This window comes from Canis lupus, chromosome 3 (genome assembly GCF_011100685.1).
Source record: "Canis lupus familiaris isolate Mischka breed German Shepherd chromosome 3, alternate assembly UU_Cfam_GSD_1.0, whole genome shotgun sequence".
NCBI classification, from domain to species: Eukaryota; Metazoa; Chordata; class Mammalia; order Carnivora; family Canidae; genus Canis; species Canis lupus.
In genome coordinates, this window is record NC_049224.1 from 24,095,648 (window position 1) to 24,121,023 (window position 25,376).

General features: G+C 40.3%; 1 protein-coding gene and 1 long non-coding RNA gene across 3 annotated transcripts in view; one reads left to right on the top strand and one right to left on the bottom strand.

Moving 5' to 3' along the window:
- The first annotated feature begins 20,241 nt into the window (after positions 1 to 20,241).
- The window catches only part of HAPLN1 (hyaluronan and proteoglycan link protein 1), a 76,466-nt gene continuing 71,331 nt past the window's right edge, over positions 20,242 to 25,376 (top strand). The window contains exons 1-2 of one of the 2 annotated variants that reach the window (XM_038532404.1): positions 20,242 to 20,388; positions 20,813 to 21,009. The gene's annotated coding sequence lies outside the window, so the exon portion shown is untranslated. Of the gene's footprint in view, positions 20,389 to 20,715; positions 21,010 to 25,376 lie in introns of those variants that run through there. The other variant, XM_038532405.1, reaches the window with a different exon arrangement.
- Positions 22,549 to 25,376, bottom strand: part of LOC119871155 — an 87,055-nt gene continuing 84,227 nt past the window's right edge. The window contains exon 4 of the long non-coding RNA XR_005356784.1: positions 22,549 to 22,872. This is a non-coding gene — a long non-coding RNA (uncharacterized LOC119871155). The remainder of the gene's footprint in view (positions 22,873 to 25,376) is intronic.

The window sequence follows — 25,376 nt, forward strand, 5'->3', positions numbered from 1 at the left end:
GTTATTTAGAGTTTTCTAGCAATTGAGCCAGATACCTCTTATCCTCCAAGTCTATGAACCAAATTATTTTTCAAAAAAGAAATTTTTCAAAAGGAATCAGATGGTATCTGATATATTGATGCCATTTAGTTTTACAGATACTTTTAAAAAATAAGTTTAACTTCCTCTAGTAGTCATTGTTAGTTTTTCATCATTATTGTAAAGTCTCTTTGTTCCTTTTCAAAGCACATTGAAGATGTAGAATTATAGAAAAGCAATTTAAATGAAAAGTGTACTTGGCTGTGTTAACTTATCAAAATCATAATGATACAAAAAGAGCAGCAAAAGGGGGGAAAATGCATGGGTCTATGTATATGTGCTGCCGAAGTGAGCACACAAAAAAAATGCGTGGGTATATGAATGTTGGCCGGGACGCAGAGAAGAAACTACATACTGTCCAATATAATAAAAGAAGTTACAAGGTTAACTTTGAAATTACAGTTATAAATATAGTAATTTACATATAAAATCAGTGGAATGGCTAATATTGGTTCATAAGAACTTAGGACTTAATAAACTTTTAGGAACTTTGCTAGAGGTTATTGATTCTTTGATAACTTGAAAGTGATGGACATGCAGGACTCCTGGGTGGCTCAGCAATTGAGCCTCTGCCTTTGGCTCAGGGCATGATCCCGGGGTCCAGGGATCAAGTCCCACATTGGGCTCCCTCCCGGGAGCCTGCATTTCCCTCTGCCTGTGTCCCTGCCTCTTTCTGTGTGTCTCTCATGAATGAATAAATAAATAAAACCTTAAAAAAATTGATGAACATGCAAGTATTTACGCCAAAAAAGTCAGCAAATTCTACAAATCAGGACTTTTTCCCCAAAAAGCTAGTGGTTCTACATTTATAGCATACCACCATAATATTCAGTACAATTTATTTATGTACATTTATCACTTTAATTATGGGCAGGCTACTACATAAATATCAGTTTGTTTTCCCCTTCTTTCTCATCTACTCTTATCCTGAAATAGCAATATATTTCTGTAGTCTTCTCATAATGAGTTATCTGCTTACCATGAATATCTACATCTTAAAGTCTATATCCGGGGGATCCCTGGGTGGCTCAGTGATTTAGCGCCTGCCTTTGGCCCAGGGCGCGATCCTGGAGTCCCGGCATCAAGTCCCACTTCGGGCTCCCTGCATGGAGCCTGCTTCTCCCTCCTCCTGTGTCTCTGCCTCTCTCTCTAGGTCTATCACAAATTAATTAATTAATTAATTAATTAATTAAAAAGTCTATATCTGTAGCTTCTTTGTGAAGACAGATCCTAAGTGTTCTCTCAGTACAATGCAGAGTACACAGTATCTTTAAGCCAATGATTTCTTAAGTGCTAATAGACCTGGGGATTACTTGGGGTCATTACAAGAATAGTCAGATTCTCCAGTTTCACTCCCAGAGATACCAAAGCTGTAAATCTGGGGTAGGATCTAGTAACAAGACATTTTACAGAACCCCAGGCATGCAGCCCATTGTGCTACAAGTGGCCTGTACCCATGAAGCACTGCCGTTAGGTGGTGTAGAGGGTGGTAGGAGAGGGTCTGCAGGATTTTGGTCACATGCCAAAAATTACTTTGAACCGGCCTACTCTAAGAGGCAATATTTGTTCAATCTCTCTAGGTCATTCTTATAGGTCAATAACCACCTCTTCCAGGAGACTTGATCAAACTATCTCATCCTCCAATTTGTCCAGATAATTCTATCCGAGCACATTTCTTCTCTGAAATGTATATCTTACTTGCCAATTGATTGCTGCTGAACAGCTACTGCTGGGTTTCTTGGCTAAGGATCAGACTTTTGTGTCCAACTTTTGAGTTAAAAAAGACTTTGCTGGGTTGGGACTTCCCAAAGATCACACAACTCCTTTTCAAAGTCATGCTTCCCAGCTTGCAACCTTTTCCTTGGAGCTCCTTAGAGATACCTAGTAAGAAATTTAAAGGCTCCAACTCAGGATCCCGAGATCAAAATTCACATGCTCTACTGACTGAGTCAGCCAGGTGCCCCAAAGGTTTTGAATACTCTTAAGGCCCCTCTTGACTCATTCAAGGAGTAGAACAGCAATTTAAACTACTATCAATCCTTTATTATCTATGGGGTTAATATTTGCCTAACAACTTCAAAGATTAAGCCTGACCAAGCTTATCTCTTTGCTGATTGTAGTTCTGATATTCTCTGGCACACTGTTCCTTACGAGTACTTTAGACCGATTTCTCAGAGACTCAGTTTAATTGAATGAAGAGTTCAGATAGAACAGGTGACTCTATGGACTGGCCACCATCCTAAGGATTTCCAAAACGTTATTTTGTAAGTGATTTCCAGCATACACAAACATGGTAATAGAGTATTTCCAAATTTTAACCTGTTTTTCCCTATATCCACATCTTCTCTGAACTTTTCCAGTTGTTTCCCCTGAAGACCTCTTCCCTGCTGCATCAGGTCAGGTAGAAGTGAATTACCCATTGAAGAAACCTCAACAAAGCCTGAGAACAAAGGAAGACAGAGCAATGCCACAGGAAGTTTTCTACTGGCAGTCTCTAAAGCAACCCAATGGGAGGAAGGCATGCACCACGTAGAAAGGAGAAGAAAGTGGGAAAGCCACGAGTCCCTGGAAGCTAACTGTTCTGGAAACTAACTGTGCAGCTGTTACCTTTTGAGAACCACTCCCTCGAGTGGTCAGCCAGTTGCCTACGTTTCCTTCAGTTGGTACTGACTTTGATCTAGACCACAGAGAGACAGCCCAGACTGCAGACCTACCCTCTCCATCCACTTCTCAATCTGCTAGCCCTTGGCCACCCACAGGCAGAAGGCTCAGGATACTTGGAAGCTTCCAGAAAACAGAGTAAGGGATGTTAGATGCTTGGACAACATGTTAGAGAGGATATGAAGAGAAGCCCCTTGCCCTCTGATCAACAGTGCAAGGCTAAAAGGACAGTCCCATTATAAATTGCATAATTTATAGGAATAGTTTGTATAAATGTGTAAGAGCCCTTTCTAAGTGAATAAATACAAGAAGGAACCATTCTCAATAGCTAGCTCACAGAAAGGTGCCTCCTCTAGGTCGATGAATTCCAGAACACTCTAAGAGAGCAAGTCTGAACATCACAGGCTAGACTTAAACACAAGCCTGCACAACTGCACTCACCATACCATCCACGGTGGTACTTGATCAAACCAGGCTGAAATTACTCCCTTGTCCCAGCTGCAAGGACCACCCTCTAGGACTAGCTTTTATCTTGAAAAAAGGAGTTCCAGCACTACCATACCTTTCCAGACAGGGTCAATCCTTAAAATAATTTGTAGTGTTTCTGCCTAAATACTAATTTCAAACAATTGTATTGAGAGGACCTGTCTATGGTCCGTTTCTCCCTCTCAACTATAAACTCATCAGAGATGGAAACCACACAACATTGATCTTGGGGCCTCTGGCAACTAGTGTAGTGCTCGCGACGTAGTAGGATCTTAAGACATGTTTAATGGTCTATCCTTGGCAAAGTCGTAGCATATTTACAATAGCATTTGCCTCTCTGTTGAACACTTCTAAACAGAAGAGGAAAGCTAATGGTGCAGAGACTTTAGTAACACAGACACTCCACTCCACTCGACAGATTCAGTGAAGAGCTTTTTTTAATTAGGCAAGTATAAACGGTAGCATTTTGAATTATTAATGCACTTGGTCTCTCCTTTAACCTAAGCACATATTCAGGTAGATTCTTAAAAATAAACTCCTCTAACCTTAACCCATTCTGTGAAGTCATGTGTTTCAGTATAATTCTTGGAAATATTATGAAAGGTACCAATTAGCTAAAAATGATTTTAATGTCTATATTTATATTATACATGCAGAGCCTCTGACAAGTTTTTTTTTTTTTAATCAGGTACACAAAATGCCATCACTATAATGGGTGGGATTGTACTACGATTACAGGAACAAAATGTGCATATTAAATTTTCAGGTTTATAATTTATAATACAATAGTCAGTAAACGAAATATTTGAAAAAGTCATTACCAGGTACTGTTTCAAAAAGGTATGTGTTAGGAATTCCTAATAATAGCATACTTTGAAACCTCACGATCTGCTAGAGTCTATGAAGCCAGGGATGTGTAGAACCCAGGACTGTTCTGACATTTTCATAGTGTTTTTGGTTTTTGTAAGTAGTCATTTACGTCAAAAAGTAATAAAGCACAAAAGCAGTACTGTGGTGGCAGTGGTTTCATAAACCTGCCTCAACAATGAAATTAGTAATATACTGCACTGTTTGATAGCATATCTTTTTCAGATTTTATCTAAATGCTACTTTCAAAACCCTGGGGTAAAAGGCATTTACATTTTAATTTTATGGGTGAACTATGGCAGGTTTAGTATATGTTAATTGAAATTCCTGTATGCTTGGTCAACATGATAGCCAATGATTACCCAGACTTCGATTTTTAACTTTATGAAGAAAGAAACAAAAGCTAGAAGAAGGATGAAAAAAATTATGTGAGCAAAATTTTCTAAGAGTAATCAGAATATTGCTTATCTAAGAAAAATAGAAGATACCATACATGTCCTACGATAGGACATAGGTTATATCAGTTGTGGTACAGCAATGGAATATATTATGCTTCTGTAGAACAAATGCAAAAAAATATTTATTATCTTAAAAGGATGTAGATATTATATTGCTCAGTTTAAAAGGCCAGTTTAAGAATGTGTATACTATAGACTCTGAATATGTTAAAAGTAGGAATATCAGCAGCCTGACAAAAGTCAGAAGTTGTTTGATAAGAAGTAGCAAAATGTGTGTGCAATTGATTTCCTAATGGTTTACAGCAGGTATTTAATTGATCCTGTCTAAAGGTAACATTTTCTGAATGCCATTGTTTAAAAGATACTCACTTTTATTTTGGAAGCCATGGGCAAAATTAATGCAATAGCAAACCGCACAAAAGTCCCTTTTATAAATCCCTCTTTGAAATAGTGTCTATTTTTATACTCAAACCTTTTAAAATTGTATTTTTTTGATGTTTTCAACATTGCACTGATATGCTAATACAGAGGCCTTGCCAAAGCTTTGGTCATAATGCAATCAAACAGACCAAAGATCACGTAGTTAAATAAATTGATTGCAATCACGTGCAAAAATTGACTGAGCTTCAAACTGGGCATGAAGGAGATTAAAAGGAAATGGGGGAATCTGCGGTCCTGAAAAGGTATAGGATTAATACAGAGACAGGTTTGAAGGCTGTATAAATAAGGGGTAGGGGACTCAAACAGTTCTGCTAGCAGGGACCAAATTCTTTCACTTTTCACTCAAGTAAGTGTAATGTCTTGATTCATTGATTCTGCTGTGGTTTGGGAAGGGGGGGGTGGAATACTCAGCAGGGTACCAGTGAGAGAGCAGAGATAAAGCACAAGCAAATCCACAAAATAAACATAAATAGCTGAAAAAAATCTCCACTCCTAGGCAATCCAAGGACAATAGAATGAAACAGGTTGGCTGGAGACAAACATTAATGTCAGAGTATAGAGAGGACTATAAATGGAAACATGAATTGAGATACAAACACGAAAGGCAATGAGAGATAAGCAGAATAGTTTTTAACAAGTATGAATAATAATAACTTCTGGTTTTTAAGTTAGACTTTGGGAAGATTTAAATAGTTAAAATGAACTAGAACTACAAAAGAGGGGGGAGAGAAACAACCTCTCAACACCCTACTGCAGTCTAGGCACAGCGGTCAGTAACTTCTCTTTTAGTACCTCCAACAACCCGATGAGGCTTAGGTTACAGTTTTCACATTACAGATGGGAAATTAGGGCTCACTGATGTTAAATAACATGCTTGTTCAAGGTTGGGAAGAAAGGAGACTATTAAGATATTGTTTAGGAGCTAGATTTCTTGAACGGTGGGTTAAGGATCTCCTCCGTAAAAGTAATGGAAACACTGACAAAACCAATGTAATCAGAACTCAGAAAATTAACTAATGCTTGCTAGTATCCAAGGAGAGTTTATTCAAGAGAAATAGGGAAGTTTTGGTATGGACAGTGAGCTTTGTGGCTAATTACACAGAACATTTAAAGAAGAATCAATACCCATTCTTCTCAAACTATTCCAAAAAATAGAAAAGGAAAGAAAACTTCCAAATTCGTTCTATGACGCCAGCATTATCCTGATACCAAAACCAGATAAAGACACCACTAAAAAAAGAGAATAGGCCAATATTCCTGATGAACATGTAAGCAAAAGTCTTCAATAAAATACTAGTAAACCGAATTTAACAATACATTAAAAAAAATCATTCACCACAATCAAGTGGGATATATTCCTGGTTTTCAAGAGTGGTTCAATATTTGCAAATCAATTAGTGTGCTAAACCACATTAACAACAACAAAAAAAGGATAAGAGCCATATGATCCTCTCGATAGATGCAGAAAGAGCATTTGACACAGTCCAACATCTATTCATGATTGAAAAAAACCCTGAACAAAGTAGATTCAGTTTACCTTTTCTATTTGTTGCTTTCTCTTCATTAAAGGTGATAACGTCTTCTGCAGTGGCTACCAGCAAAATAGAAAAGGAAAAGGGAAAGTAACAGATTATTCCCAAAATAAATATTCAGCCTCCTGAATCATAATGATTTTGAGTCAATGTTTACTTGTTTTCTTCAGCCAAATTTTTTCTCCACTGAATAAATGAATGATATACCTGTAGAGGAGAAGCCAAAGAATGAACTAACCAGAGTGTATAGATTCTACTTATATTCAAATCTGAGCATGCCCTCTCCCTGGCAGTCCTCCCAACAGGTTATTTAACTTTTGTAAATAGATGGGAATTAAGGAACACACGTGTTGTGATGAGCGCCAGGTGTTGTATTTAAGTGTTGAATCACTATATTGTACACCTGAAACTAGTATTACACTGCCTGTTACCTAAATGTATTTTAAGTAAAATCTAAACACTCAGTAATGAACAGCAGAAAGAGAAATTAAAGAATGCATCCTATTTGCAATGGCACCAAAAACACAAAGATGCCTAGGAATAAACCTAACCAAAAAGGTGAAAAACCTGTAATCTGAAAACTATAAAACAGTGTTGAAAAACATTGAAGGTGACACATAGAAATGGAAAACACATTCTATGTTCATGGATTGGAAGAACAAATATTACTACTACCCAAAGCAATCTACACACTTAATGCAATCCCTATCAAATACCAACAGCATTTTTCACAGAGCTAGAACAAGCAATCCTAAAATGTGTATGAAACCGCGAAAGGCCCCAAGTAGCCAAAGCAATCTTAAAAAAGAAAAGCAAAGCCAAAGGTGTCGCAATTCCAGATTTCAAGTTACAGAGCTGTAGAGATCAAGACGGTACAATACTGGCACAAATATAGACACATAGATCAATGTGGATAGAAATGCAACAGATTTCCATATGTTGACTTTATATCCTGAGACTTTGCTGAATTCATGTATCAGTTCTATCGATTTTTTTGGTGGAGTCTTCTAGGTTTTCTATATTGAATATCATGCCATCTGCAAATAGTGAGATTTGACCTCTCCCTTGTCAATTTCGATGCCTGTTATTTCTTTTTGTTGTTTCTGATTGCTGTGGCTAGGACTTCCAGTGCTACGTTAAATAGTAATGGGGAGAGTAGACATCCCTGTCTTGTTCCTGATGGTACAGAGGAAAACAAACAAACAAAGGGTAAACTCAAAACAAGGAAGTCGGTAAATAGGAAAACCTCAGTTCAGTCTATGGGTGGAAGGAAAAACCCAGTCCTTCCTGTTTCCTTTGTTCTCACATTGCTACCAGACGCATACAGTGCACTTCACTCCTAGCCACCCAATGTGTGAAGGTTTTCCCCATACCACCAAATAGCACTCAATTCCAATATGGGGGGTGGGGGCTGAGGTTCCCCCCAAAGCACCAAGCAATGCTCAGGAGACCAACTGACTGTCCTTCAATTGAACTCGATTCTGACATTTTCTACCTGGGGAGAGCATTCGATCTCACAGGCTTAAGAGTTCACCAATGGCCCCCTGTTTAACCCCCAACTTCAGACAAGAGTCAAGTGTAGGTTGGTGCCTGTGCTCTGACCAACTGTACCAACCATCTACAAATCAGAGGGTCTCCCATTTCCCTCCTTGGGTTTGATTAATTTTCTAGAGCAGCTCACAGAATTGAGAAAGTTTACTTAACTGATCACCTGCTTCTTTTAAATTTGGGGGGTGGTGGTATTTGAATTCCAATTAACATATAGTATGTTATTAGTTTCCAGTGTACCATATAGTGATTCACACTTCTAGACAACACCTGGTTCACATCACAGCACGCGCCCTCCTTAATCCCCATCACCTATTTCTTTTTTTAAGATTTTATTTATTTATTCATGAGAGACAGAGAGGCAGAGACACAGGCAGAGGGAGAAGCAGACCCCATGCAGGGAGCCCTATGTGGGACTCGATCCCTGGTCTCCAGGATCATGCCCTGGGCTGAAGGCGGCACTAAACCGCTGAGCCACCCGGGCTGCCCCCCATCACCTATTTCAACTATCTTCCCACCACCTTCTCTCTGGTAACCAGCAGTTTTGTTTTCTATAGGTAAGAGTCTGTAGCTTGATTTGCCTCCCTCTCTTTTTTCTCCTGTTTGTTTCTTAAATTCCACATATGCAGGAAATCATACAATATTTGTCTTTCTCTGACTTATTTCACTTAGTAGTATCCTCTCTAGTTCCAACCACATCACTGAAAATGGCAAGATTTCATGGCCCTGTCATCCTGCTCATCCCAGAAGCCAAATACATGAATAATACATTGAATTTCCACATTTCAAGGTCCTTCCATACCTCAAGACTATTCTCAGTGGTTTTTTTTTTCTAAAATTTTGCATTAATAATCCTGTACCCAATATTGTTTAATCTCTTATCCGTTTACCCTCCTTAGAGGAATACCTTCTAAGCCTTCCCTGAAGCTTACCAGGTCATTTTAGAGGTTTTGGGTTTGTTTGTTTGTTTGTTTGTTTGTTTTTTCCAAATTTTCAGGTGAAAAATCTCTGTGTATTCAGCAAAACGATAGCACATATGATGTCATTTTACTGATCAAAAAGCTACCTTTCCAAATAAAGGAGGTAGTATGTCCTTCTGTTTGCACAATAAGCAGAATAAGTAAGTTTAAAATGGGCTGAGTGGAGACACTTTAACGACAACAACACACAACTCCAATGATGGAGATTCCAAATACTGTGGTAGCCAGGTGGGGGCTATTTTTAAACAGACAGACCGTTTGCTGTCCCTCAAATTATACCACTGGCATTGCCTCCCACTCTGTTTATAAGTGGGATCACCCTAGCTCCAATGATTTCAATACTGTTTCTTATTAATAGATCTGGAAAAAGATTTGTAATGAGGAACAAGTAAATTAGAGTAGGAAAACATTTTTCTCTCAACTGTCAATGTCATTCAAAGATTCAGTTGAGGACACTCTGGACATGAAATCTAATTTTAGTTATGGAGTTTTAGTCTTTTTTTTATTTTTTGCTTTTAAAATAAACTTCATTTTTAAAACATTTGTCAAATATTTGTCAATAACTTGCCACATGCTGGTCACTGAAGATAAAGTGGTGAACAAAATGCACTTAGTTGCTGCCCTAGGGTAGCTCAAACCAAGGAAGATAAATATCAAATAAGCCATAAAATTATGCTGTAAAGGGGTTCAGGAAGCTAAGGAAGTCTATGACAGGGAAGCTGAAACTATCCTGCTTTGTGTGTGTGTGTATGCATGTGTGTGTTTTGGTTCCAAAATTTATTGGTATCCACTGCATCACAGTGTCCCATTCAAATGAAAGTTATCTAAGCCACTATATCTACAGAAATATTAATAAGCATTATAATTCTAGATAGTGAAGCTATAATTTTTTTAAAGATTTTTATTTATCTATTCATGAGAGTCACACAGAGAGAGTCAGAGACACAGGCAGAGGGAGAAGCAGGCTCCACGCAGGGAGCCCAATGCAGGACTCCATCCCAGGACCCTGGGATCATGACCTGAGCCAAAGGCAGACGCTCAGCCACTGAGCCACCCAGGTGCCCCTGAAGCTATAATTCTTAAGAAGAAAAATCAAGATATCATTTACTTCCAAATCTATTACAGTTTCCATAGTTTATCTTTCCTCATGTGAAAAATACCGTAAGAAAATAAATGAGAGCAAAACAGAACTTAATTGAGGTCCTTTTTGGATTCCCATTCCTATATAACTGCTCTCTAAATTTCTAAATATGGTTAGAACTTGGTAGGTAGTGAGCTTATATATTCTAACTACAACAATTTAATGCAGTTTAAAGCAAAATTTTACAGAGATTGAAATTCAAAGAGAGCAGAAGCAGAAGTCTTCCAGTTTTCTGACACATCGAGTGGGTGGTTTTTCCCAAAAGCTATTCCTCAAGTACAAATAAAAATAGAAGTGATTACAGTCCTTTCTACCAATGTGCCTGTAAACAGAAAAATCATACAATGTCTCCGAGAAAAACCAACAGAAATTTATCTGGCAAGGCATTGGGGTTCTAAAATTATGGCTCATTACAACTTTTCCAGACATCAAATATTCACAGGTAAAAACCCTTCCTTGACCGAACATGTGTTCTGTTGCATAGGTGAACACAAAGGCTTCCATAGAGAATGATTTTACCAATATACAAAGTAGAAGTCCCCTCTAGGCATGTGGCCTCAAAACTATATGAAGGTACTGTAACACTCACTTGTCTGACATACATATATTTATATGTATTTTATTCTACAAATTATTGTTTTCATTGTATGAATAATCCAAACAGCCTCAACAATTGCTGATGAATATTTTGACACAAGAACACAAGCTAGATGACTCAATGCATAAAGAACAGATCATAGTCATTTTATTTTATTGATCAGTCAATTAAGGTCATCGACCAATCCACGGTTTGGAGTAAAAATCTGTTTCCACTTCAGAATGAAAACAACAAAAATCTTTTTTTTTTTTTTTAAGATTTTATTTATTTATTCACGAGAGATACAGAGAGAGAGAGGCAGAGACACAGGCAGAGGGAGAATCAGGCTGCCCAGGAGGAGCTCAATGAGGGACTTGATCCCAGGTCCCCAGAATCATGACCTGAGCCAAAGGCAGACACAACCCCTGAGCCACCCAGGCACCCCAAAAACACAAAAATCTTGACCACAAAAATCTTGCAATAGTCACTGCATCAAAACAACAAAGATGGATTGTATCAAATAACCCCCTTTTTAGAAATCAAGTAAAGCATAGAAATTACAGCCGTGGGTCTATTGTTTTTCTTATTATTTGATAATACCAGAATACATAATATCAGAAAGATTATAGGCATTAAATTTAAGTGTTTTATTATTTAAGAGTCATCTTTTTTCTCTAAACCCTAAGGAAAAAAAGATATCTTCTGACAGCCAGAACTTTGAAGAATCAGTGAGACAAAATATGCTTCAAATTCAATTATTTTGAAAAATGGTAGAAAGAAATCATTTTCACAGTTAACTTTTAAAAGAGTAGTCACAAAATGACATGCATATCTTGCATTGAAATGAAAATAAGGCTATGAACTTTTATTTTACTTTCAATTATGTGGTTGATAAAAAATAATTCATGATTTTTTAAATTCATGATTTTTAATAGTAAAATTATAAAACAGAAAATAATACCGCCATGAATAAAGAGTCAAAGGTTAATTATTGAATTAATTATCAGGAGTAGTGAAGCAAACTTCATGACAACCCACCAGGTAGAAAGAAACTTTACTCTTATTAAAGGGTCAGGAATATACTCGTACTGCCTGTTTTTACCTAAAAGCTTTTATTTACCCTCTCCTATATAGAAGCGGGGCAATAGTAGGATGTATTTTGAAATAAATACCATGTATTTTAAGCTCCCAAATTTGTTCTTTATTGTACTTTCTAAGTAGTTGGTAGGACTATACATTTTAATTCAGGATGGGATCTCATGGAAGCTCACTGTTAGCTCCTTCAATTATCTGGGAGCATCAAAAATGGAAACTCAGTCAGTGACTGCCAGGGGTTAGGTGGAAGGTGGGATGAATAAGTGGACCACAGAGGATTTTTAAGGCAGTGAAAATATTTTGTATGATACTGTACTAGTGGATACATGTCATTGTACTTTGATCCAAACCCACAGAACATACACCAGCAACAGTGACTGAAGACTTTGGAGGATAAGTATGTGCCAACGTAGTTAAGTTCATCATTTGTAATAAATGAATCACTCCAGTGGGGTGTTGATAATGGGAGAGGCTATGCATGTGTGTGGGAAAGGAGTATTTGGCGAATCTCTACAATCTTCCTCTTAATTTTTCTGTGAACCTAAAACTGCTCTAAAAAAGTTACTATTATTATTTTTTAAATAGAGACTCATTAAGGTAATATAGTTTTGCTTTTACTTCTTACAGATATTCCATTTGAGGGTAGTAGCTTCTGGACTCCCTGCACACACAATTCTAATAGTGGGACTCAAGTAATAAGTAATACTCAAATAGCTCAAGCCTATCAAGTCACAAGAAATTCCACAAAGGGATCAAACCATAATATAAAATGATCAAGTCTTTTTGGTTTACAATTTTTCTTGATTGTTTTGAGTATAGTGACTATCTATGAAATTGGAGTACAAAATTCTGTTCAGCAGTGACCTATTTGTTTAAGTTTCATGTATGGTAATTTAGATAATCAAAAACTATATTTGGAGTTGCCAGAGTCTGATGAACAATTACATTTACTAGACTTTATCCAAAGATAGTTCCTACATCCTCCAAACAACTTAATTAATTCAAAGAGTAAAGAATGCCACACTCAGGCCAAGTATAGTAAAGCAACATAGATTTTAACATCTAGGTCGCAAAATCAAATATGCATTTCAGGTTTTCAGAGTTTAATTATCCAGGAGGCTTTGTCAAAAAGGTTTTGATGAAGGAAGTGCTATAGTCAGAGCTATGAGAGAAGGAAATAGTGTTATGGACATGTAGAAATGGGCTCCTGAAGAGAACTAAGAGTCAGGGAGGCAACCAAGATGCTACTACAAGAGTGGGGTTCAAATAAGAAAGGGATATTCAAAATGAAAAAGAGGTGACAGGTGTGGGAAACACTTCAGACCTCCTCGGAGGGGCAACAGAATCCTGACTTGGTAATTTTCAACTTGTAAGAATGATCAAACGTTGGTGTGGCAAGGCACTCAGATGCCACAGGGAGAAACTAAGAGGGACAAGGCCAACAAATAAGCCGGGTTGAATCCCAAATCAAACCATATTGTTATTTTTTTATAGAAAATAAACCTAAAAGTTCAAGCAGAAATCACTTTCCAATTTCTTCCTGCTAACATACTTCCTCTGTGCCTTTGATGTGACTCAATCCAGCAAACTTTTCTTTATCCCTACATGGACAAGGCATTGTGCTTGGGATGGGTTCCCAGATAACACTGAAAGATTTAAAAATAAATTTGACATAAACAGTCCACGTGCTAATAGTAGAGAGACATAGGTTTATGCCTAACTAATGCGTTGAACTATGCAAAATTCTGTAATAGAGATTTAAGGTAAGGAACGGAGAGGAAGAAATAATTAATTCCTAGCTCCGTTCTAGAAGAAATACATTAATTACAACCGTATTCTAAGTACTTGGATTTACAGAAATAGGTGGCTGGCAATATTCAAGATTACTGGGGTGATTTGGGGACAAATCTTTAATCTCAGGAGATTTGGTTTACATATCCAGAAAGCAAAGGTTTGAGTTAAATCATTTTCACTTACTTTTAATTATAAAACTTTCTACTTCTATTTAAGTGTTACTGGAGCGGGGGGTGGGGGATAAGGCAGGCTTATAGTAAAGGAAAAACGTTCTAGAGATCACCAGATTCTTCAGTTACTAATAAGCCTTTCCATGTACAAGCTGAGAGATAGTCACCTCACCTTTGCCGATGTTCAAAGTTTTCATGTTCCCAAATTACCTGCCTTTAAGCTCAGAAGAGATCTGACCCTGGGTATTTGCACCAGCAAGCATTTTCTAGTTGACATTTAGGGCAGGATTACTGAAGAATTACGGCATATTCGGCAACAAGGCTAGTAAGCAATTAGACACAAAATGGAAAAATACTTCCTCTTTTTCTTTTCTTCATTTACTCATAGGGTCTTTCTTCCAGTTTAACCTTTTCTGCCTTAATTGAACCATATGCTGGAACAACTAGATTATGCTTAAGAAAGAAGCTCAGATTTCCTATTTACAGTAGAATGAAGTCACTGAGCTAGTGTGTGAAAGGAAATATTGAAGATAAATGCATGTAAAGCTAGTTCTACTTGCACTGTTCAAAGGCTCCTTCTAAAATCCTTTTACCTCCTCAGTGCTGAAAATAAACCACAAAGTGAGCTTTCTAATGACCTAATGCAAAAAAAGTATATATACACATATATGTGTGTATGTGTGTGTGTGTGTGTGTGTGTGTGTGTATGTATATATGTTAAGTCTTAGCTCTTCTTTTAAACACTGCCTAGTGCCTGCCTCAAACTTGAATGTTAGGAGAGAATTGATTCTGTGTTTCTGGTGATATTAGAAAAAAAAATTAGATTTTACCTATCAAAGTCAGCATACACTTATACATAAAATTTCAAAACATTTCGATGTTTATTCCAAACCAAGCTTAACTCAAAATTTACTAAGAGGTGTGTGGTTCTAAGGACTCATGCTAATATTCTCTTCTAGCCTTCTGGTGGAAATATCCCTAAACTTAGAATTTGACTAATCTCTCTTTTTGAAATTGTTCATAGGCTTTTGATACAATATAATTCTTTCTTTCCTTCTTTATGACAACTGTAGACCATTTCCTTCACTTTCAAATCAACAAAACCCCACAATTCAGTCTCTCTTGAGCAGTTTTCTCTATACCAACCTTGGTGCATGAGCTAATTCACCCATTTTACCCTAAGAATCACCACCCTGATTAGACTTGAAGGTAATAAGAAGAAAATAGAATGAAGACTACATTTACTGGTACTTACAATTGGTTCAAATTTAAAATAGCTATGTAAATGCAAGGGAAGAAATCAATATTCAAGGGGCTGATATTGTCATTCTAAGACAATAACCTTATTTGTCACTAACCTTAACCTAGTTTCTTGAACGAGTTAAGATAGTTTATTTATTATCGTTTATACAATCACTCATCAGCCAGGCATGGAAGAAAAATACGTATTATATTTCTTTCAATTTCTTGAGATCAACAACAATGACACAAATTATTAATCAACCTTTGGTGATTTATTATTTATGCCGTTGGCTACTAGACACAAAATACTCTGAATTAGCTTGCTCAATAACTAGCTCCCCTCATTTGTTTTTACTTTCTCTCCTGAATATAGAGAATCTCCTCATTATCTTCAACAATAGCAATAAACATTCTTTGATCAGCTTCTAACAGCAAGGCTGTATGCTAGAAACTGAACATGCAAAGATATAATATTGTCTCTCAGGAAGTTTACAATATAGCTGATTAAAAAAAAAACTGTATGAAAATACAAATAAAACACAAGGCAGCATAAAAGTGGCATGTGGGTGCTCTTAACAGTAATGTGGGATTTGAAGGAGGAAGAAGTCTCTGATGCTAGGGCAATCAAAGACAACATGACAAAGGTCATGGGATCGAATCTGGTTAATGATGACATAGACAGCAATTTATTGTAAAAAATGACGGTAAGGTTTGGGCATCCTGGACAAAAGAAACACACTGAGAGAACAATAGGTCACAAAAAAGTGCTATGAAACCAAAACCAGACCAATAGGCAAGCAGGGGAACATGTAGGCGCTAACTTCTCAAGATATTTATCACTTGATATGATATTCATATGGGCTCACTAGCTTCTGGAACAGCTCTGCTCTTAACATTTGAACAATTTATTGCCTAATTATTTCGTTTGCCCTTTTGAAGAGTCTCTCTGCAGGACACTTTCTGAGAGTGAGAGCACAAAAAGTGGGCCCTTGGAAAGTTATCCTCCCCCCATTGCATTAAAAGCAAAATAACCTTTTATCAAATGCTTTGTGACCATTTCGAATATTGAATTTGTATTTTAATCATGGAGTTCAACAGGAATATAGCCAGTGGGAAGGACTTAATTACAAATGATGTCTTTCTCATGGTTATGCCCGCAATCCCAAGGGATGCTTTAATGAAGTTCTGAGCCCTCAGACAGGAAAGGTCAAATGGCTTTCCTCCCCGGGTACCTCAAAGTGCATATTAGCTGCACCTTTATCCTCACAGATGTTCAACCAGGTATAATGTTGGCCTGAGGCGAAAATTCCTGGAAACATGAACTCACAGGGTAGGAGGTCTTTGGAATTCAGTGGATAATAGAGCAGCCTCTTTAAGAGTCTGAAGAGCAGATGAATTCAGATAATCACTGCTTGACTATAAATGCATATTTCATCGGAGGTGTAATATGCCAGGAGGCATACCATTGGCTCGCAAATGTATCACATATTAAAGATTCATGATATTTTAGATTGATATTTTTTAAATGTTGAGAATGTTTCTGCTGTGTTTATACTATGCACATATTGAAGTTTGTATTAGGTTAAGCCGGATGAAATTGCCTCTGTGGGTAGGTCAGAAATGGTTGAGTATTCCATTTTACCTGGTTCAACCCGACTACTCACGTTTTCTTACAATTAGCAAAAGGACGGAAAGTTCTATTTTATAACACCATCCTGACCTGATTTTCATTAAGAAATATTTTTGCATTATGCCAAACAAAGATCTTTTCAAAATGTGCTGATATGTATATATCTATACGTAGCTATAGAGACACCCATTCGCTCTAAATTTGTGTTCATTTTTCCTTGCACTGGTCTTGATTTTCAACTTTGATTTTTAGATTTTGTATCACTAGCACTTAGCAACGTAACTGGCTAAGGTAGAACTTGCCGTACATTTTAAGCACAGAAGTTGTTTTAAAAACTAATGTTGAAGAAAATATTTGTTTTTTCTGAAAACTTAAAAAAGCTGGTTGCCCTGCCTTCCCCAAAACAAAACCAAAAATACCTCATATGCCATGAAAGACCTGAGCGTCCATGTGCATTACCATATTAAGAATTGGAATCTTCATATACAAAATATAGATATTTGGGTCTTCTAATTTTTTTTTTTTACAAATGTACACATTTGTAAAATATTTGGTCATGAAATAGGTTTGTATTTATTTAGTGACTTGATTTTTTTAACCAAAGCTTATTAATATGACTTTGCCCTGATAGATAATTGTAATAACCCATCAAAGTCACATCTATCTCTATAAAGCATTATTTAGGTGAACGTTAATTAATTTAGACAAAACAAAAAAATATTAAGACTCTTGAAGGGATTCCAATGTAAACTTTAAATAATTACTAAAAGATGTGAAACTAAAACTGACAGTTTGGAAATGTATATATATAATGTCAATTAAATTATTCCGAATGACACTTAAAGCACACACTATTGGTAGGTTAAGTACTTTTGATTAAAAATACTAGATATCTTTTTTTTTTTTCAAACTAGATATCTTTTGATAGAAACTAGTAACTTTTTGATAGAAACTAGTAACTAGGTACCTGGGAAAGGGAGCTAGGAAATAGGGGTAGGAAAGGACTGACCAGATAACTCTTGTCTGGAATGGCAGTGGTAAGTAGCTGCCATTATTTCTGGAAGTTTATCTCCATTGCTAGGGTTATACCTGAAATTGAAACAAACAAAAATCCGAGAGTAACTCATCGTGGTCCGAAAAAATTGCAAAACAGATGGTCTTGTGTAGCTAACAATTTCTGAAGAGAACCCAGTACATTGTCCTAATGCTCCGCTGGAATAAAATGTATGGAGCAGAGCACAAAATACAGGCAACAAGTGCCATCCATGGGCCTATTGATCCGACTACTCCCCAGGCAGCTCCCAGAAATTAGGTTTTTAAGCTGCAAGAACGAGATTAGCGTTTAACCTATCTTTTTATGATTTCATAACCAACAGACACCACCAGCCTCACCATCTTTATGAAGCTTTGATATAAAAATTGTAGTATATTTGTTTTTAAGCCTAATTCCTTTATGCTCCTCCAAACACATACCATCCTCAACGTTTACAAGAAATAGCAAAAACACCCCTCATAGCCGAAAAGCAGAGATGTATCTTCTTTTTATTGGCAGTTACTGCGGGGGCCTACGGTACAACAGCTGCCTCAATAGCCATTAAATTAACGGCATAACATTGCGAAAGCTTTAGCTGCCTGTTTTCTGCGGGGAGAAATAGAAAAAATGACTAACGAGGCGTCCTGCCCAGGTTTCGGGATGACTGCACGACAAAGGTGTTGAGCTGTTGGGGGATTCGCTTCTAAGTGCTGCCGTTTGAATAGAACTGTCTTCATTTAGTGAGGATTTGTGGGTGTCTGCTGTGTCTTCCTAACAACAGCTTTCCAAGAGGCACGTGACCATTCACCCACCCCCGGGATGGCAGGGACCGGGGGTCTGGGGCAAGAGCCGGTGAAATGCGTCAAGGAAAAGCTAGGAAGGAGGGTTTTTTTTGTTGTTGTTGTTTTGTTTTGTTTTGTTTTGTTTTTTTTTAAATTTATTTTAAGATTCCTTTCCCGCCTCTCGCGGAAGGAGAAGCCACCCCCGGGCGCAGGCTTAGGCTCCATCCCTAGGACAATAGCGCCTCTCGCCGCCCGCCCGTCCCCGCCTGCTGCCTCCTGGCCGCGGCCCCCGTCCCCACCCACGGCACCGCCGCGCGGGTCCCCGGGACACCTGCGCCTCCGCTCCCCTGACGCCACTGCTCACCCGCTCGCCCGCCCGCGGTCCCCGCTCTGCGCATCAGCCCCCGCCCCGGGGGACCCGCCCCAGCCCATCAGCCCCCGCCCCGGGGGACCCCTGCCCCAGCCCGTCAGCCCCCTGCCCCGGGGGTCCCCTGCCGCAGCCCATCAGTCCCCGCTCTGCCCATCAGCCCCCTGCCCCGGGGCCCCCCTGCCCCAGCCCATCCCATTAGCCCCCTGACCCGGGGTCCCCCTGCCCCAGCCCATCAGCCCCCTGCCCCGGGGTCCCACTGCCCCAGCCCATCAGCCCCCTGACTCGGGGTCCCCCCGCCCCAGCCCATCAGCCCCCTGCCCCGGGGCCCCCCTGCCCCAGCCCATCCCATTAGCCCCCTGACCCGGGGTCCCCCTGCCCCAGCCCATCAGCCCCCTGCCCCGGGGCCCCCCAGCCCCAGCCCATCAGCTCCTTGCCCCGGGGTCCCACTGCCCCAGCCCATCAGCTCCCCGACCCGGGGTCCCCCTGCCCCAGCCCATCAGCCCCCTGCCCCGGGGCCCCCCTGCCCCAGCCCATCCCATTAGCCCCCTGACCCGGGGTCCCCCTGCCCCAGCCCATCAGCTCCTTGCCCCGGGGTCCCCCTGCCCCAGCCCATCAGCCCCCTGCTCCGGGGGCTCCCCTGCCCCGGGGCCTCCCCTGTCCCGGGGTCCCCCCGCCCCAGCAGCGCCCCCGCGGAGCCCGCAGTCCCGCCTGCCCCCCACCGCGACCCCCAGGCCTCGGGGGCCCACGGGAGCGCTGCCGCGAGCCCCTGGACGCCGCCCAGCGCCCCGCGCCCCCGGCGCCCGGCACCCCGGCTCCCAGGCCGCCCAGCCCGCGCTCGCCTCCTCCTGGCTCGGCGCCCCGGGGCTTGTTTGCTTGTCCTCGCCCCGGGCCGGCCCCGCTCCCTCCCGGCCGCCCCAACAGCCGTTCGCTTCCTGCGGTGTGTTTCTTTTTTCCCCTCCTGGGCTCCATCAAAGGTGGCTCTGTTATTGAAATATGAAGCCGTTTCCTCTCCAAAACCCTTGGTTACTCAAGGCGGGAATCAATGGGCCCGTATACTCTCCCAGGAGTTATAAATACACGTCTGTTTGTTCAGGAGGCGTTTTCCCGCGCGTCCCAGCATCTCCCCGGGGGTTATTTTCGTGTGCGTGTGTGTGCGTGTGTGCATGTGCGCGCGCGCGCGTGCATGTGTGTGCGTGTGTGCATGTGTGTGTGCGCGCGCGTGTGCATGTGTGCGCGCGTGCGTGTGCATGCGTGCGCGTGTGCATGCGTGTGTGCATGCGTGTGCATGCGTGTGCGTGTGTGTGCGCCCCGCGCCCATCTGGTTCTCATCCCGGGTCGGGATCCAGAAGCCAACCCCACCCACCTCGGCTGCCCCGCGCATTCCTCGCTCTATAAATAACTCCAGGGTCTTGGGGCTCCGCACCCTGGGACACAACAGCAGCGCAGATTCAAACCCAATCCCGGCACCGGGTCCAGTACACAAGAAAGCACACGCCTCGCAAGGTGGGTGGAAGGGCGCCTCCAGCTCAGGGAGCTTTGCCCCAATTGCCTCTCCCCCCAGTCACCCTGGGTCGACTGGGGGAGGGACCCGGGGAAGCTAGGACATCTCCCACCTTTGGACCTTCCCCGGCAGAGGCTAGCAGGCGACCGTCCCGCCCGGGAGCGAGGGCGAGGGCGAGGGCGAGGGCGCAGGGCCCGGCTCCTGCTCCCCGCGCCCCGGACGGATGCCCGCGCCCTGCGCATTGGGGGAGTCATCTGAGGAGCCGCTGTTTCCCCAGATCTGGGCACAGAGCGGCCCCTCCCTTCCTCCCTGAAGTTTGCATGAAGTGCACGTTGGGCTGTAATTAGGGGATCTGGGAGGAGAACTTTCCTGGTGACGCTTTGCTTTTCTTCTGCTCTTGGTGAGAAAGTGCCTCCTTCTTCCCAGGACCAGGACCTCTGCCATCCAGCGCCACAAAGAGACATTCTGCACACACACTCACACACACTCACACACGCACACACACACACACTTGCCCAGAGACAAACTTAAGGTGAGGAGAGAGAGCGCTCGCTTCACTTGATCTCCAGGCTCCAACCTCAGCAGCACTTGAGAGCATCTGAACTTCTGGATTTCAGGACAAGGTAAAACTTCCCTACATTTTTCACTCTTCCTCTCAAACCTTAGGGCCTTTAAGATCTCATACATATTATGATGTATATATCTATACATGAAAACACATTTTCTTATTTTCTTTAATTTTCCTCTGAGTTTAACAAGACATCTCAACTTTTTTTTTTTTTTTTTTTAAGAGTCATATTGTCAGATAAAATACTAGATTGGGGTAAGGATTAACCCTAGTAGCCTGGCTTTTGCTAGTGCTGCTGTAAATCTGGTAGGCGCGTGGTTTCCAAGTGGTGGCTTTTCCATCTGTATTTCAACAAGTATTTTTATAGCACCTGAGATGGAAAAAAAAAAGATTGTATACGTTGAAGGAAATGCTGAGAAATGGGAATGTCCATTCCAGATTTATGAGTTTTATTCTCGGGAATATATAGGTTTGTGTGGAAAAGAAAGTCGCTGTAATCATAGGTAATGCCTGTGAGATTGATAGTCTTGAAGATGTTACCAAGTTTGGTCCCAGCTCCGCCAGTTAATTGTGAAATTAAGATCATAGAATTATGATGTGTTTCATACACTGAATGATGTTGATGGATAATTAATTTTAAGGTAATGAAAAATATTTTATAGTCGCAGTTGTTAAGATTACTGTTAAAAGTTGCTTAAAGGATTTACGTGTTCACACTGTTGACCACTCTAAGCAGATCTGAGCATTTGGACTCAAATGAAGTTGTTTTCTTCCACTGAATTTGACTGTTGTGTTCAAAATGAGATGGCTTATTATTTTGAAAATAAGTTATTTTATTTTCATTTATCACTGGAAAAATACACAGAGTGACCGGTACATTTGGGAATTTTTAGGATGGAAAGTGTTCCTGTACATGTTCCAGCGTGATGTCATAAAATCAAACATTCTGGCTGGCTTCTGGAAGCTAACGGTTCTTAAGAAATAAAGCCTGTGAATTAATTCCTAAGTGAAATGTAGTATCTATTCATTACAAATGTAGTTTCTGGTAATCATTCTATTTGATCATTTCAGTGTACTAAATTCGCGGTAATTTTATACATACTTCCAAGACCTCGATATTTTAATGGGATCATAAAATGGGAATACTGTTCTACCAAAAATACATCCTAGTAGTTCTCTTTGGGTAACTTTTAATTCTTACATCTGTGTTTAACTTCAGTTCTATTTATTTCCACTACTAAAGAAGTTTTCGATTCCATTCAGGAAAACAGAATGCATGCCAGAGGTCTATTGAGCATTCACGAGTCTTTAGTCATTTAGGGGCTGTCCGTTCTCAATAATTTAATTGTTTAAGCTGAGACAATGATGTTACATTTCTGGTAACCTCTTCACAAAGTTGGAAATGGCTTTTAAAATGGAAAAACTAGATAAGTAGCAGTCATTTTCCTTAAACTTAATTAAATGAGCCAGAGAAAACCAACAGCCTCAAAAGATCACCGGGCTCCAGGGGAGAATGTACCCAGAGGCCAATATTCCAGAAGTGTCCTGCGGATCTGGGCTTTCTATGAGAAATAAGACAGCGGAGACCATCATGTTCTTATAAAGTGAACCACTTATTTATTGTCAGCAGGCCCTGTCTCTCAGAGGAATGACTGACACTGTAATTTAGAAGTGCTGAAGAGACTTTCACAGAGAAGAATCAATTCATTATATCCCTAGTGGTTTCACTTCCCCTTCCTTCCTTTGGGAGCAAGTAACACATCCAGGATAAATACTTTTGGCAGTATTCGCAGAAAGATACTTTATGAGTAGATGGTTTACCAAAGTCCTGCTTTTTAACATCTGCGCTGTAGAACACTGGTATTTTCTGAAGAGTGGAAGAAGTCTTTAAATCTTAAGGTAGCACTGTCCTTCGTTTCTGGAAAAAGGAACACGAATCCCTTTCAGAAAATAATTCCCTTTTCCAGAAAACACTGGTGCTGGTTTTCTTTTCATTTCCTTTTACTTGTTTCCCATGCATATTTTATTTTCCAGACTACTTTTTTTTTTTAAGAAAAATGGTATTCCACCAATTAAAATTCCAACAAAATGCACTGCAAATTTGCAAATGATTTTTACAATCACAGTCTTCTGTTGCCTTTCATTAACTTTCCAACATCCTGGATTCACTGTTAGTAACCGTGATACTTGGTCTGTGTTAGTTAAATGTACTTTGTTATTTAAAAGTAACAAAATATTGTTGGAGGAAAATGGGGAGGGATGAAACCTGAACATACTTAGGATTTTAATCAATAGTGTTTAAGGAGAATTAGAGGAAACAGCTGGTTAAACAAATATTAGGTGTAGAGTGGCCGAGATGGCATAAATTAATAATGCAGCTCTTTACACCGAGAAAGGTAGGGTCTGGGCTGGGTCCGCGTGTCAAGTACGGTCCCTGGGTGCCACCTAGTGGTTGAGTCAAAGAAGGCTTTTGCACCAGCCTCTCTAAAAACTTGAGACTTCTGCTGAAGTTGAACACTAACAGTGTGCCAGGTGTCGGGGTAGGTGCTCACAGTAGAAATACAGCGAGAAAAAAGAGAAAAGAAAAAAAGGAGAAGAGGAGAGGAGAGGAGAGGAGAGGAGAGGAGAGGAGAGGAGAGGAGAGGAGAGGAGAGGAGAGGAGAGGAGAGGAGAGGAGAGGAAAAAGAAAGGAAAGAAAGCTCCCATCCCCCCCCTCTGAGGAAAAAACAACGCCCCCTCCCCTCCTCCTCCCCCCCTCCCCCTCCCTCCCCTCACCCCCCTCCCCCTCCCCTCCCCTCCCCCTCCCCTCCCCTCCCCTCCCTCCCCCCCAAAAAGAAAATACAGCAGTGACTTTTATATAATTTAAAAATCAAGGCACCACTTAACTGTTGATTCAATTCCTGGTAGTTGCATTTAAAATCAGTTTACTCTTTACTGGGTAATTTACCATCAACTTTCTACCTCCATGAGGATATAGTTTAATAACCGTAACTCGCTTCTAATAGAGGATGTGTTTTTTTTTTTTACAGTGATGTCATGACCTAGCTCAAGAAAGGATGGGGAGACTTTGAATCTTGAACCACTGTTTCTCAAATGGAAATACATTTCTGTAAAGTTCAGTGTTGTCGAGTTTAAATGGGGAAATAGTTACTAGCTTAAAAGGGAGGCTGTTACACAGATACCAGCACATATTACATATTCTCTAGATATTTTTTTTACTAAATGTGAAAGGATAGTAGCAAAATTTGTCTGGGGGCCCTAGAGGTATATTGCACAGAGTATTGCCCTCAAACACTAATAATTAGCAGGTATAACAGCTTCTTCAATAAATGTCATTCATAATGCAGTTTTGAAGCAGGAACACTGCTTTTATTAAAATGACATAACAGGAAAAAAAAATCCTAGGAAACAACTATTCCAAGGAAAGCCACTGTTTGAAAGAAGTGTCAGGATGTCATGGATTAATCCATCAGAATATTACTTTGAGAATTTTGAAAAACTTTTCTCCAGGAAGTATGTGAATTATTATTCTGAGTGGCTTTTTGCAAGATCTATGACTTAATGGCAACAGTGTTCAGCACATCAGCATTAATCAAGACAAGTTCTGAAATTCATATTAGAAGGTAAAATGCCTAGGTCAGAAAAAAAAAAGATTAATTCGTTACTTGCTGAGTGAGCTCTAGAGCTCCACAAATTGAGTTAGGCCTGCTGGTGTGGAATGGAAGCTTCCTACTACTTAGGGGACTTGGGTTTTGTGTATGGCAGTAAGACCTACACTGCGAGACATGGAGAGCCTCTCATTAAGTCCTTTTTCATTAATGCCACAAAATTATAGCCTGAGTTGAACAGAGGTGGTGGCTGGAAACACTATCAATCATGTAAAATAAAACATATTATCTTAATTCTTATTTCCAATAAGTTGTTATCCACCAGAAACAAACCATTCTGTTAACAGTTTCATCTGACCATCCTCGTGATTTAGAATGAATCCCATACTTGTAGTTGGAGTACCTAAAAGCCAGAGGCCTTGAAAAAGCAGGACTTCAGACGTGGATTAGAAATTTGTCATTAATGATTTCAGATGGCTCAATGATACCAGACAAGAACAAGTTTGTGAGAGAACCAGCCAAGCTCTCTGAAATGGTCTGTTGCTAAGTGGGTTCTCGGTTATGTTGTACATAGTAGGTGCACAGGTTGGCTTCTCCCGGTGGTGGAGACCTGGAGGTGAAGAGTTCTTAGCCACAGTCAGAGAGAGCCAGGATTTGTTGAAAATAGCAAAGGGAGCTGGACTATTGTGAGCCCATATTCATTGTTTTACAGTGTAACAGGGGGGTGAGAGGAACACCTGAGGTGGGGGGATTGCCAGAAGCCAGGAGGCTATTTGCAAAACAAGGCAAGACAAAAACAAACAAAACAAACTCA